Source organism: Aquarana catesbeiana, linkage group LG07 (assembly GCF_042186555.1).
Source record: "Aquarana catesbeiana isolate 2022-GZ linkage group LG07, ASM4218655v1, whole genome shotgun sequence".
Classification (NCBI taxonomy): domain Eukaryota; kingdom Metazoa; phylum Chordata; class Amphibia; order Anura; family Ranidae; genus Aquarana; species Aquarana catesbeiana.
The window spans coordinates 335,707,435-335,719,557 of record NC_133330.1 but is presented as its reverse complement, the minus strand read 5'-3'; positions in this window follow the sequence as shown (position 1 = coordinate 335,719,557).

The window sequence follows — 12,123 nt, the reverse complement described above, 5'->3', positions numbered from 1 at the left end:
GACTGCAGACATAATACAGGAGATGGTCTGAGACTGCAGACATAGTAAAGAAGATGGTCTGAGACTGCAGACATAGTACAGGAGAAGGTCCGAGACTGCAGACATGATACAAGAGATGATCAGAGTCTGCAGACATAATACAGGAGACGGTTAGAGGCTGCAGACATTGAACAGGAGATGGTCAGAGACTGGAGACATAATACAGGAGCTGGTCAGAGACTACAGACATAGTACAGGAGATGGTCAGAGACTGCAGACATAGCATAGGAGATGGTCCGAGACTGCAGACATGATACAAGAGATGGTCAGAGACTGCAGACATAGTACAGGAGATGGTCAAAGACTACAGACATAGTACAGGAGATGGTCAGAGACTACAGACATAGTACAGAAGATGGTCAGAGACTGCAGACATAGTACAGGAGATGGTCCGAGACTGCAGACATGATACAAGAGATGATCAGAGTCTGCAGACATAATACAGGAGACGGTTAGAGGCTGCAGACATTGAACAGGAGATGGTCAGAGACTGCAGACATAATACAGGAGCTGGTCAGAGATTACAGACATAGTACAGGAGATGGTCAGAGACTGCAGACACGATATAGGAGACGGTTAGAGACTGAAGATTTAGTACAGGAGATGGTCAGAGACTGCAGACATAGTACAGGAGATGGTCAGAGACCGCAGACATAGTACAGGAGATGGCCAGAGACTGCAGACATAGTACAGGAGATGGTCCGAGACTGCAGACATGATATAGGAGATGGTCAGAGACCGCAGACATAGTAAAGGAGATGGTCAGAGATAACACAGACATAGTACAGGAGATGGTCCGAGACTGCAGACATAGTACAGGAGACGGTCAAAGACCACAGATATAGTACAGGAGATGGTCAGAGACTGCAGACATGATATAGGAGATGGTTAGGGACTGCAGACATAGTACAGGAGATGGTCAGAGGCTGCAGACATAGTACAGGAGATGGTCAGAGACTGCGGAAATAGTACAGGAGATGGTCAGAGACCGCAGACATAGTACAGAAGATGGTCAGAGACTGCAGACATGATACAGGAGATGGTCAGAGACTGCAGACATAGTACAGAAGATGGTCCGAGACCACAGACATAGTACAGGAGATGGTCCGAGACTGCAGACATGATACAAGAGATGGTCAGAGACTGCAGACATAGTACAGGAGATGGTCAGAGACTGCGGACATAGTACAGGAGATGGTCAGAGACTGCAGACATGATACAGGAGACGGTTAGAGACTGCAGACATAGTACAGGAGATGGTCAGAGACTGCAGACATAGTACAGGAGATTGTCAGAGACTGCAGACATAGTACAGGAGATGGTCAGAGACTGCAGACATGATACAGGAGATGGTCCGAGACTGCAGACATAGTACAGAAGATGGTCCGAGACCACAGACATAGTACAGGAGATGGTCCGAGACTGCAGACATGATACAAGAGATGGTCAGAGACTGCAGACATTGTACAGGAGATGGTCAGAGACTGCGGACATAGTACAGGAGATGGTCAGAGACTGCAGACATGATACAGGAGACGGTTAGAGACTGCAGACATAGTACAGGAGATGGTCAGAGACTGCAGACATAGTACAGGAGATTGTCAGAGACTGCAGACATAGTACAGGAGATGGTCAGAGACTGCAGACATGATACAGGTGATGGTTCGAGACTGCAGATATAGTACAGAAGATGGTCAGAGACTGCAGACATGATACAGGAGATGGTCCGAGACTGCAGACATAGTACAGAAGATGGTCCGAGACTGCAGACATAGTACAGGAGATGATCCGAGACTGCAGACACAGTACAGGAGATGATCAGAGACTGCAGACATAGTACAGGAGATGGTCAGAGACTGCAGACATCATACAGGAGATGGTCCGAGACTGCAGACATAGTACAGGAGATGGTCAGAGACTGCAGACATCATACAGGAGATGGTCCGAGACTGCAGACATAGTACAGAAGATGGTCAGAGACTGCAGACATGATACAGGAGATGGTCCGAAACTGCAGAGTTAGTACAGAAGATGGTCCGAGACTGCAGACATGATACAAGAGATGATCAGAGACTGCAGACATAATGCAGGAGTCGGTTAGAGGCTGCAGACATAGTACAGGAGATGGTCAGAGACTGCAGACATGATAAAGGAGATGGTTAGAGACTGCAGACATAGTACAGGAGATGGTCAAAGACTGCAGACATAATACAAGAGATGGTCAGAGACTGCAAACATAGTACAGGAGAACGTCAGTGACTGCGGACGTGATGAAGGAGACGGTTAGAGACTGCAGACATAGTACAGGAGATGGTCAGAGACTGCAGACATAATACAAGAGATGGTAAGAGACTGCACACATAGTACAGGAGATGGTCAGAGATGGCAGACATAGTACAGGAGATGGTCTGAGACTGCAGACATAGTAAAGAAGATGTTCCGAGACTGCAGACATAGTACAGGAGATGGTCAGAGACTGCAGACATAATACAGGAGATGGTCTGAGACTGCAGACATAGTACAGGAGATGGTCCGAGACTGCAGACATGATACAAGAGATGATCAGAGTCTGCAGACATAATACAGGAGACAGTTAGAGGCTGCAGACATTGAACAGGAGATGGTCAGAGACTGCAGACATAATACAGGAGATGTAAGGAGACTGCAGTCATAGTACAGGAGATGGACAGAGACTGCAGACATGATAAAGGAAACGTTTAAAGACTGCAGACAAAGTACAGGAGATGGTCAGAGACAACAGACATAGTACAGGAGATGGTCAGAGACTGTAGACATAGTAGAGAAGATGGTCCGAGACTGCAGACACAGTACAGGAGCTGGTCAGAGACTGCAGACATGATATAGGAGACGGTTAGAGACTGAAGACTTAGTACAGGAGATGGTTAGAGACTGCAGACATAGTATAGGAGATGGTCCGAGACTGCAGACATGATACAAGAGATGGTCAGAGACTGCAGACATAGTACAGGAGATGGTCAAAAACTACAGACATAGTACAGGAGATGGTCAGAGACTACAGACATAGTACAGAAGATGGTCAGAGACTGCAGACATAGTACAGGAGATGGTCCGAGACTGCAGACATGATACAAGAGATACAAGAGATGATCGGAGTCTGCAGACATAATACAGGAGACGGTTAGAGGCTGCAGACATTGAACAGGTGATGGTCAGAGACTGCAGACATAATACAGGAGCTGGTCAGAGACTACAGACATAGTACAGGAGATGGTCAGAGACTGCAGACATGATATAGAAGACGGTCAGAGACTGAAGACTTAGTACAGGAGATGGTCAGAGACTGCAGACATAGTACAGGAGATGGTCAGAGACCGCAGACATAGTACAGGAGATTGCCAGAGACTGCAGACATAGTACAGGAGATGGTCCGAGACTGCAGACATGATATAGGAGATGGTCAGAGACCGCAGACATTGTAAAGGAGATGGTCAGAGACCACAGACATAGTACAGGAGATGGTCCGAGACTGCAGACATAGTACAGGAGACGGTCAAAGACCACAGATATAGTACAGGAGATGGTCAGAGACTGCAGACATGATATAGGAGATGGTTAGGGACTGCAGACATAGTACAGGAGATGGTCAGAGGCTGCAGACATAGTACAGGAGCTGGTCAGAGACTGCGGAAATAGTACAGGAGATGGTCAGAGACTGCAGACATGATATAGGAGACGGTTAGAGACTGCAGCCTTAGTACAGGAGATGGTCAGAGACTGCAGAAATAGTACAGGAGATGGTCAGAGACCGCAGACATAGTACAGGAGATGGTCAGAGGCCGCAGACATAGTACAGAAGATGGTCAGAGACTGCAGACATAGTACAGGAGATGGTCCGAGACTGCAGACATAGTACAGAAGACGGTCAGAGACCACAGATATAGTAAAGGAGATGGTCAGAGACTGCAGACATTGTACAGCAGATGGTCAGAGACTGCAGACATGATATAGGAGACGGTTAGAGACTGCAGAAATGATATAGGAGACGGTTAGAGACTGCAGACATGGTACAGGAGATGATCAGAGACTGCAGACATGATATAGGAGACGGTTAGAGACTGCAGCCTTAGTACAGGAGATGGTCAGAGACTGCAGAAATAGTACAGGAGATGGTCAGAGGCCGCAGACATAGTACAGAAGATGGTCAGAGACTGCAGACATAGTACAGGAGATGGTAAGAGACTGCAGACATAGTACAGGAGATTGTCAGAGACTACAGACATAGTACAGGAGATGGTCAGAGACTCCAGACATAATACAGGAGATTGTCAGAGACTACAGACATAGTACAGGAGATGATCGGAGACTGCAGACATGATATAGGAGACAGTTAGAGACTGCAGACATAGTACAGGAGATGGTCAGAGACTGCAGACATAGTACAGGAGATGGTCAGAGACTGTAGACATAGTAGAGAAGATGGTCAGAGACTGCAGACATAGTACAGGAGATGGTCAGAGACTGCAGACATAGTACAGGAGATGGTCAGAGACTGCAGACATGATATAGGAGATGGTTAGAGACTGCAGACATAGTACAGGAGATGTAAGGAGACTGCAGTCATAGTACAGGAGATGGACAGAGACTGCAGACATGATAAAGGAAACGTTTAAAGACTGCAGACAAAGTACAGGAGATGGTCAGAGACAGCAGACATAGTACAGGAGATGGTCAGAGACTGTAGACATAGTAGAGAAGATGGTCCGAGACTGCAGACACAGTACAGGAGATGGTTAGAGACTGCAGACATGATATAGGAGACGGTTAGAGACTGCAGACTTAGTACAGGAGATGGTCAGAGACTGCAGACATAGTACAGGAGATGGTCAGAGACTGCAGACATGATACAGGAGATGGTCAGAGAATACAGACATAGTATAGGAGATGATCAGAGACTGCAGACATGATATAGGAGACGGTTAGAGACTGCAGACATGATATAGAAGATGGTTAGAGACAGCAGACATAGTACAGGAGATGGTCAGAGACTGCAGACATAGTACAGGAGATGGTCAGAGACTGCAGTCATAATACAGGAGATGGTCAGAGACCGCAGATATAGTAAAGGAGATGGTCAGAGACTGCAGACATAGTACAGGAGATGGTCAAAGACTGCAGACATAGTACAGGAGATGGTCAAAGACTGCAGACATAGTACAGGAGATGGTCAGAGACCGCAGACATAGTAGAGAAGATGGTCCGAGACTGCAGACATAGTACAGGAGATGGTCCGAAACTGCAGACATGATACAAGAGATGGTCGGAGACTGCAGACATAGTACAGGAGATGGTCAGAGTCTGCAAACATGATACAGGAGATGGTCCCAGACTGCAGACATAGTACAGAAGATGGTCAGAGACTGCAGACATAGTACAGGAAATGGTCCGAGACTGTAGACATGATACAAGAGATGGGTATGGGAATGCAGACATAGTAATGGAGATGGTCAGAGACTGCAGACATTGTACAGCAGATGGTCAGAGACTGCAGACATGATATAGGAGACGGTTAGAGACTGCAGAAATGATATCGGAGACGGTTAGAGACTGCAGACATGGTACAGGAGATGATCAGAGACTGCAGACATGATATAGGAGACGGTTAGAGACTGCAGACATGATATAGGAGATGGTTAGAGACTGCAGACATGATATAGGAGATGGTTAGAGCCTGCAGACATAGTACATGAGATAGTCAGAGACTGCAGACAAAATAAAAGAGATGGTCAGAGACTGCAGACATAATACAGGAGATGGTCAGAGACTACAGACGTAGTACAGGAGATGGTCAGAGACTGCAGCCATGATATAGGAAGAGACGGTTAGAGACTGCAGACATAGTACAAGGAGATGGTCAGAGACTGCAGACATGATATAGGAGACAGTTAGAGACTGCAGACATAGTACAGGAGATGGTCAGAGACTGCAGACATAGTCTAGGAGGTGGTCAGAGACTGCAGACATAGTACAGGAGATGGTCAGAGACTGCAGACATGATATAGGAGACAGTTAGAGACTACAGACATAGTACAGAATATGGTCAGAGACTGCAGACATAATACAGGAGCTGGTCAAAGACTACAGAAATAGTACAGGAGATGGTTAGAGACTGCAGGCATAGTATAGGAGATGGTCAGAGACTACAGACATGATATAGGAGACGGTTAGAGACTGCAGACTTGGTACAGGAGATGGTCAGAGACTGCAGACATAATACAAGAGATGGTCAGAGACTGCAGACATAGTACTGGAGATAGTCAGAGACTGCAGACATAGTATAGGAGATGGTCCGAGACTGCAGACATGATACAGGAGATGGTCTGAGACTGCAGACATAGTACAGGAGATGGTCAGAGACTGCAGACATAGTACAGGTGGTCAGAGACTGCAGAAATAGTACAGGAGATGGTCAGAGACTGCAGACATTATATAGGAGACGGTTAGAGACTGCAGACTTAGTAAAGGAGATGGTCAGAGCCTGCAGACATAGTACAGGAGATGGTCAGAGACCGCAGACATAGTACAGGAGATGGTCAGAGACCGCAGACATTGCACAGGAGATGGTCAGAGACTGCAGACATAGTATAGGAGATGGTCCGAGACTGCAGACATAGTACAGGAGATGATCAGAGACTGTAGACATAATACAGGAGATGATCAGAGACTGCAGACATAATACAGGAGATGGTCAGAGACTACAGACATAGTACAGGAGATGGTCAGAGACTGCAGACATAGTACAGAAGATGGTCAGAGACTGCAGACATAGTACAGGAGATGGACAGAGACTGCAGACATAATACAGGAGCTGGTCAGAGACTGCAGACATGATATAGGAGACAGTTAGAGACTGCAGACATAATACAAGAGATGGTCAGAGTCTGCAGACTTAGTACAGGAGATGGTCAGAGACTGCAGACATAGTACAGGAGATGGTCAGATACTGCAGACATAATACAAGAAATGGTCAGAGACTGCAGACATAGTACAGGAGATGGTCAGAGACTGCAGACATAGTACAGGAGATGGTCAGAGACTGCAGACATGATATAGGAGATGGTTAGAGCCTGCAGACATAGTACAGGAGATGGTCAGAGACTGCAGACATAATACAGGAGATGGTCAGAGACTACAGACGTAGTACAGGAGATGATCAGAGACTTCAGACATAGTACAGGAGATGGTCAGGGACTGCAGCCATGATATAGGAGACGATTAGAGACTGCAGACATAGTACAGGAGATGGTCAGAGACCGCAGACATAGTACAGGAGATGGTCAGAGACCGCAGACATAGTACAGGAGATGGTCAGAGACTGCAGACATAGTATAGGAGATGGTCCGAGACTGCAGACATAGTACAAGAGATTGTCCGAGACTGCAGACATAATACAGGAGATGATCAGAGACTGCAGACATAGTACAGGAGATGGTCAGAGACTGCAGACATAATACAGGAGATGATCAGAGACTGCAGTCATAATATAGGAGATGATCAGAGACTGCAGACATGGTACAGAAGATGGTCAGAGACTGCAGACATGGTACAGGAGATGGTTAGAGACTACAGACATAGTACAGGAGATGGTTAGAGACTGCAGACATAGTACAGGAGATGGTCTGTGACTGCAGACATAGTACACGAGATGGTCAGAGACTGCAAACATGATATATGAGACGGTTAGAGACTGCAGACATAGTACAGGAGATGGTCAGAGACTGCAGTCATAATACAGGAGATGATCAGAGACTGCAGACATAGTATAGGAGATGGTCATAGACTACAGACATAGTACAGGAGATGGTCATAGACTACAGACATAGTACAGGAGATGGTCAGAGACCGCAGACATAGTACAGGAGATGGTCAGAGACCGCAGACATAGTACAGGAGATGGTCAGAGACCGCAGACATAGTACAGGAGATGGTCAGAGACTGCAGACATAGTACAGGAGATGGTCAGAGACTGCAGACATAATACAGGAGATGATCAGAGACTGCAGTCATAATACAGGAGATGATCAGAGACTGTAGACATAATACAGTAGATGGTCAGAGACTACAGAGATAGTACAGGAGATGGTCAGAGACTGCAGACATAATACAAGAGATGGTCAGAGACTGCAGACATAGTACTGGAGATAGTCAGAGACTGCAGACATAGTACAGGAGATGGTCAGAGACTGCAGACATAGTACAGAAGATGATCAGAGACTGCAGACATAATACAAGAGATGGTAAGAGACTACAGACATAGTACAAGTGATGATCAGAGAGTGCCGATATGGTACAGGAGATGGTCTGAGACTGCAGTCATAATACAGGAGATGGTCAGAGTCTACAGATATAGTACAGGAGATGGTCAGAGACTGCAGACATGATATAGGAGACGGTTAGAGACTGCAGACATAGTACAGGAGATGGTCAGAGACTGCAGACATGATACAGGAGATCGTCAGAGACTGCAGACATGATACAGGAGATGGTCCAAGACTGAAGACATAGTACAGGAGATGATCGTGGACCGCAGACATAGTACAGGAGATGGTCCGAGACTGCAGACATGGTACAGGAGATGATCGTGGACCGCAGACATAGTACAGGAGATGGTTAGAGACTGCAGACATAGTACAGGAGATGGTCAGAGACTGTAGACATAATACAGGAGATGATCAGAGACTGCAGACATAATACAGTAGATGGTCAGAAACTACAGACATAGTACAGGATATGGTCAGAGACTGCAGACATAATACAGGAACTGGTCAGAGACTACAGAAATAGTACAGGAGATGGTTAGAGACTGCAGGCATAGTATAGGAGATGGTCAGAGACTACAGACATGATATAGGAGACGGTTAGAGACTGCAGACATGGTACAGGAGATGGTCAGAGACTGCAGACATAATACAAGAGATGGTCAGAGACTGCAGACATAGTACTGGAGATAGTCAGAGACTGCAGACATAGTATAGGAGATGGTCCGAGACTGCAGACATGATACAGGAGATGGTCTGAGACTGCAGTCATACTACAGGAGATGGTCAGAGTCTACAGATATAGTACAGGAGATGGTTAGAGACTGCAGACATGATGCAGGAGATGGTCAGAGACTTCAGACATGATACAGGAGATGGTCCGAGACTGAAGACATAGTACAGGAGACGATCAGAGACTGCAGATATACTACAGGAGATGGTCAGAGACTGCAGACATAGTACAGGAGATAGTCCGAGACTGCAGACATAGTACAGGAGACGATCAGAGACTGCAGATATACTACAGGAGATGGTCCGAGACTGCAGACATGATTCAGGAGATGGTCAGAGACTGCAGACATAGTACAGGAGATGGTCCGAGACTGCAGTCATGATTCAGGAGATGGTCAGAGACTGCAGACATGATTCAGGAGATGGTCAGAGACTGCAGATATACTACAGGAGATGGTCCGAGACTGCAGACTAAGGATGATCTCCGGCGTGTTCGCAAGCTGTACGTACAGAGCCCACCAGGAAGTCAACATTGCACATCGCTAATCGCAGGCAGTGACACATTTCCCAATCTCTGCAGCCGCACATTGGGAAATGTCTCACTGCCTGTGATTAGCGCTGTGCAGTGCCGACTTCCTGGCGGGCTCTGCACGTGCAGCTTGCGAACATCCTGAAGCTCATCCTTACTGCAGACATAGTACAGGAGACGATCAGAGACTGCAGATATACTACAGAAAATGGTCAGAGACTGCAGACATACTACAGGAGATTGTCTGAGACTGCAGACTAAGGATGAGCTGAGGCGTGTTCGCAAGCTGTACGTACAGAGCCCACCAGGAAGTCGGCACGGCACATCGCTAATCGCAGGCAGTGACACATTTCCCAATCTCTGCAGCCGCACATTGGGAAATGTCTCACTGCCTGTGATTAGCGCTATGCAGTGCCGACTTCCTGGCGGGCTCTGCACGTGCAGCTTGCGAACACGCTGGAGCTCATCCTTACTGCAGACATAGTACAGGAGATGGTCCATTAGACCCCTTTCACACTGGAGGCGTTTTTCATGTTTTTTAGTGTTAAAAATAGCGCCTGGAAAAAGCCTTATCTACAATCCCAGTGTGGGAGCCCGAATGCTTTCACACTGGAGCAGAGCACTGGCACGACGTCCAAAAAATTCCTGCAAGTAGTTTCTTTGAGGCGCTTTAGGAGCAGTGTATACAAAGCTCCTAAAGCACCCTTGGCCATTGAAATCAATGGGCAGTGCCTGCAAAGCGCCTCCGCAGTTGCGCCTTTGAACCCTTTGGTGGGGGTTAAATGTACCTCTAAAGCGACGGTAAAGCGCCACTAAAATTAGCGGCGCATTACCGCCAGCGCCCCCGCACTGTCAGTGTGAAAGGGCTCTCAGTACATATCATAATACATCACATCTGTAGATGGACTACTGAGGTGCAGGAAGGGACAGGGCCTGTGTATCCTATGTAATCTATCATGCCATAAAACATCTCCTAGCAGGGGCAGCCCAGAGCACATGTAAAGGTGTGCTGGGGATACCATTCCTACACACAGCACACTGAACACTGTGACTCACCTCGGTTCTCTCTCCTTGCAGCCCGAGATAGAGATGGGAGGGGGAGGCATTCCAACTGGAGTTGGTGGAGACAGTGCGGGATCCCAGTGTGAGGAATTCATTCCCGCACATCAGCACTCAGCAGCCACTGACTAGAACCCTCGTGTCAGGAAGAAGAGCGCCCCTCTCCCCGAGCACTGCCAGGCTGGACGGGCTGCCCTACGCTCACACTAGTGTTCTGGACGGACACTTACAAGGAGAGAAGGAGGGAGGGGAGAACTCTGGCACTATGGCGCCCCCACCTCTGCAGGCGCCCGGGTGCAAAGCACCCTGCGCACCCCGGGTAGGATCGGCGCTGATAGGGATGGTGTTCTTAGGGTCATAATCAGCATTTTTCTTCCTCCAAACACGGTGAGTCAAGTTAATACCAAATGGCTCAATTTTGGTCTTGTCTGACCACAGCACTTTCTCCCAATCCTCCTCTGAATCATTTAGATGTTCATTGGCAAACGTCAGACGTGCCTGTACATGTGCCTTCTTGAGGAGGGGGACCTTGCAGGTGCTGCAGGATTTCAATCCACGGCTACGTATTGAGTTACCAATGGTTTGTTTGGTGACTGTGGTCCCAACTGCCTTGAAATCATGCACAAACTTCTCCCGTGTAGTTCTCGGCGAATCCCTCACTTTTCTCATGATCATCCCCACCCCATGAGGCAAAACCTTGCATGGAGCTTCAGACTGAGCAATTGATGGTTATTTTGTATTTCTTCCATTTGCGAATAATCGCTTCAACAGTTGTCACCAAGCTTCTTGCTGATGGTCTTGTAGCCCATTCCAGCCCTGAGCAGGTCTACAATCTTATTCCTGACGTCCTTTGACAGCTCTTTGGTCTTGGCCGTGATGGTGACGAGGTTTGCATGGAAGAAAGAGATTCTCTGGACAGGTGTCATTTATACACATAACGAGTTGTCGTTAGGAGCACCTTATTATATTGACAGGACTAATCTGTGTACCACATGAGCACCTACTGTAGTCAGTCTGTGGAGGGCAGAATTATTGTTGGTTGGTAGGGGATCAAATACTTATTTTACTCACTGAACTGCAACCCCATTTATAACATTTGTATCATGTTTATAATGAGAAAAGAAAAATAATTTTGGGACTTTAACTGAGGCAGGAACCAAAGGGGTAACTGCCTCCATCCCTATCATTGATTAAAATTGAGAGCGAATGGTGGGACTTTATATGAAGCACACAGCAGCACAAAAGGAAGTCAAGTGACTGGGAAACACTTTATTCATGTTGTATAATATAACATACAACTTAATGGGTATATAACCTCCAAATGCATTAGATCATTTACAACATAACATACCAATGGGTACAGATATTTACTAGAGTGACAGTAGAGTAGCTTGGAATTGATTGGTTGCTTTGGGGCGATAATGATTTCCTCTAAAATGAATGATATTTGTATTTAATATCTTATAT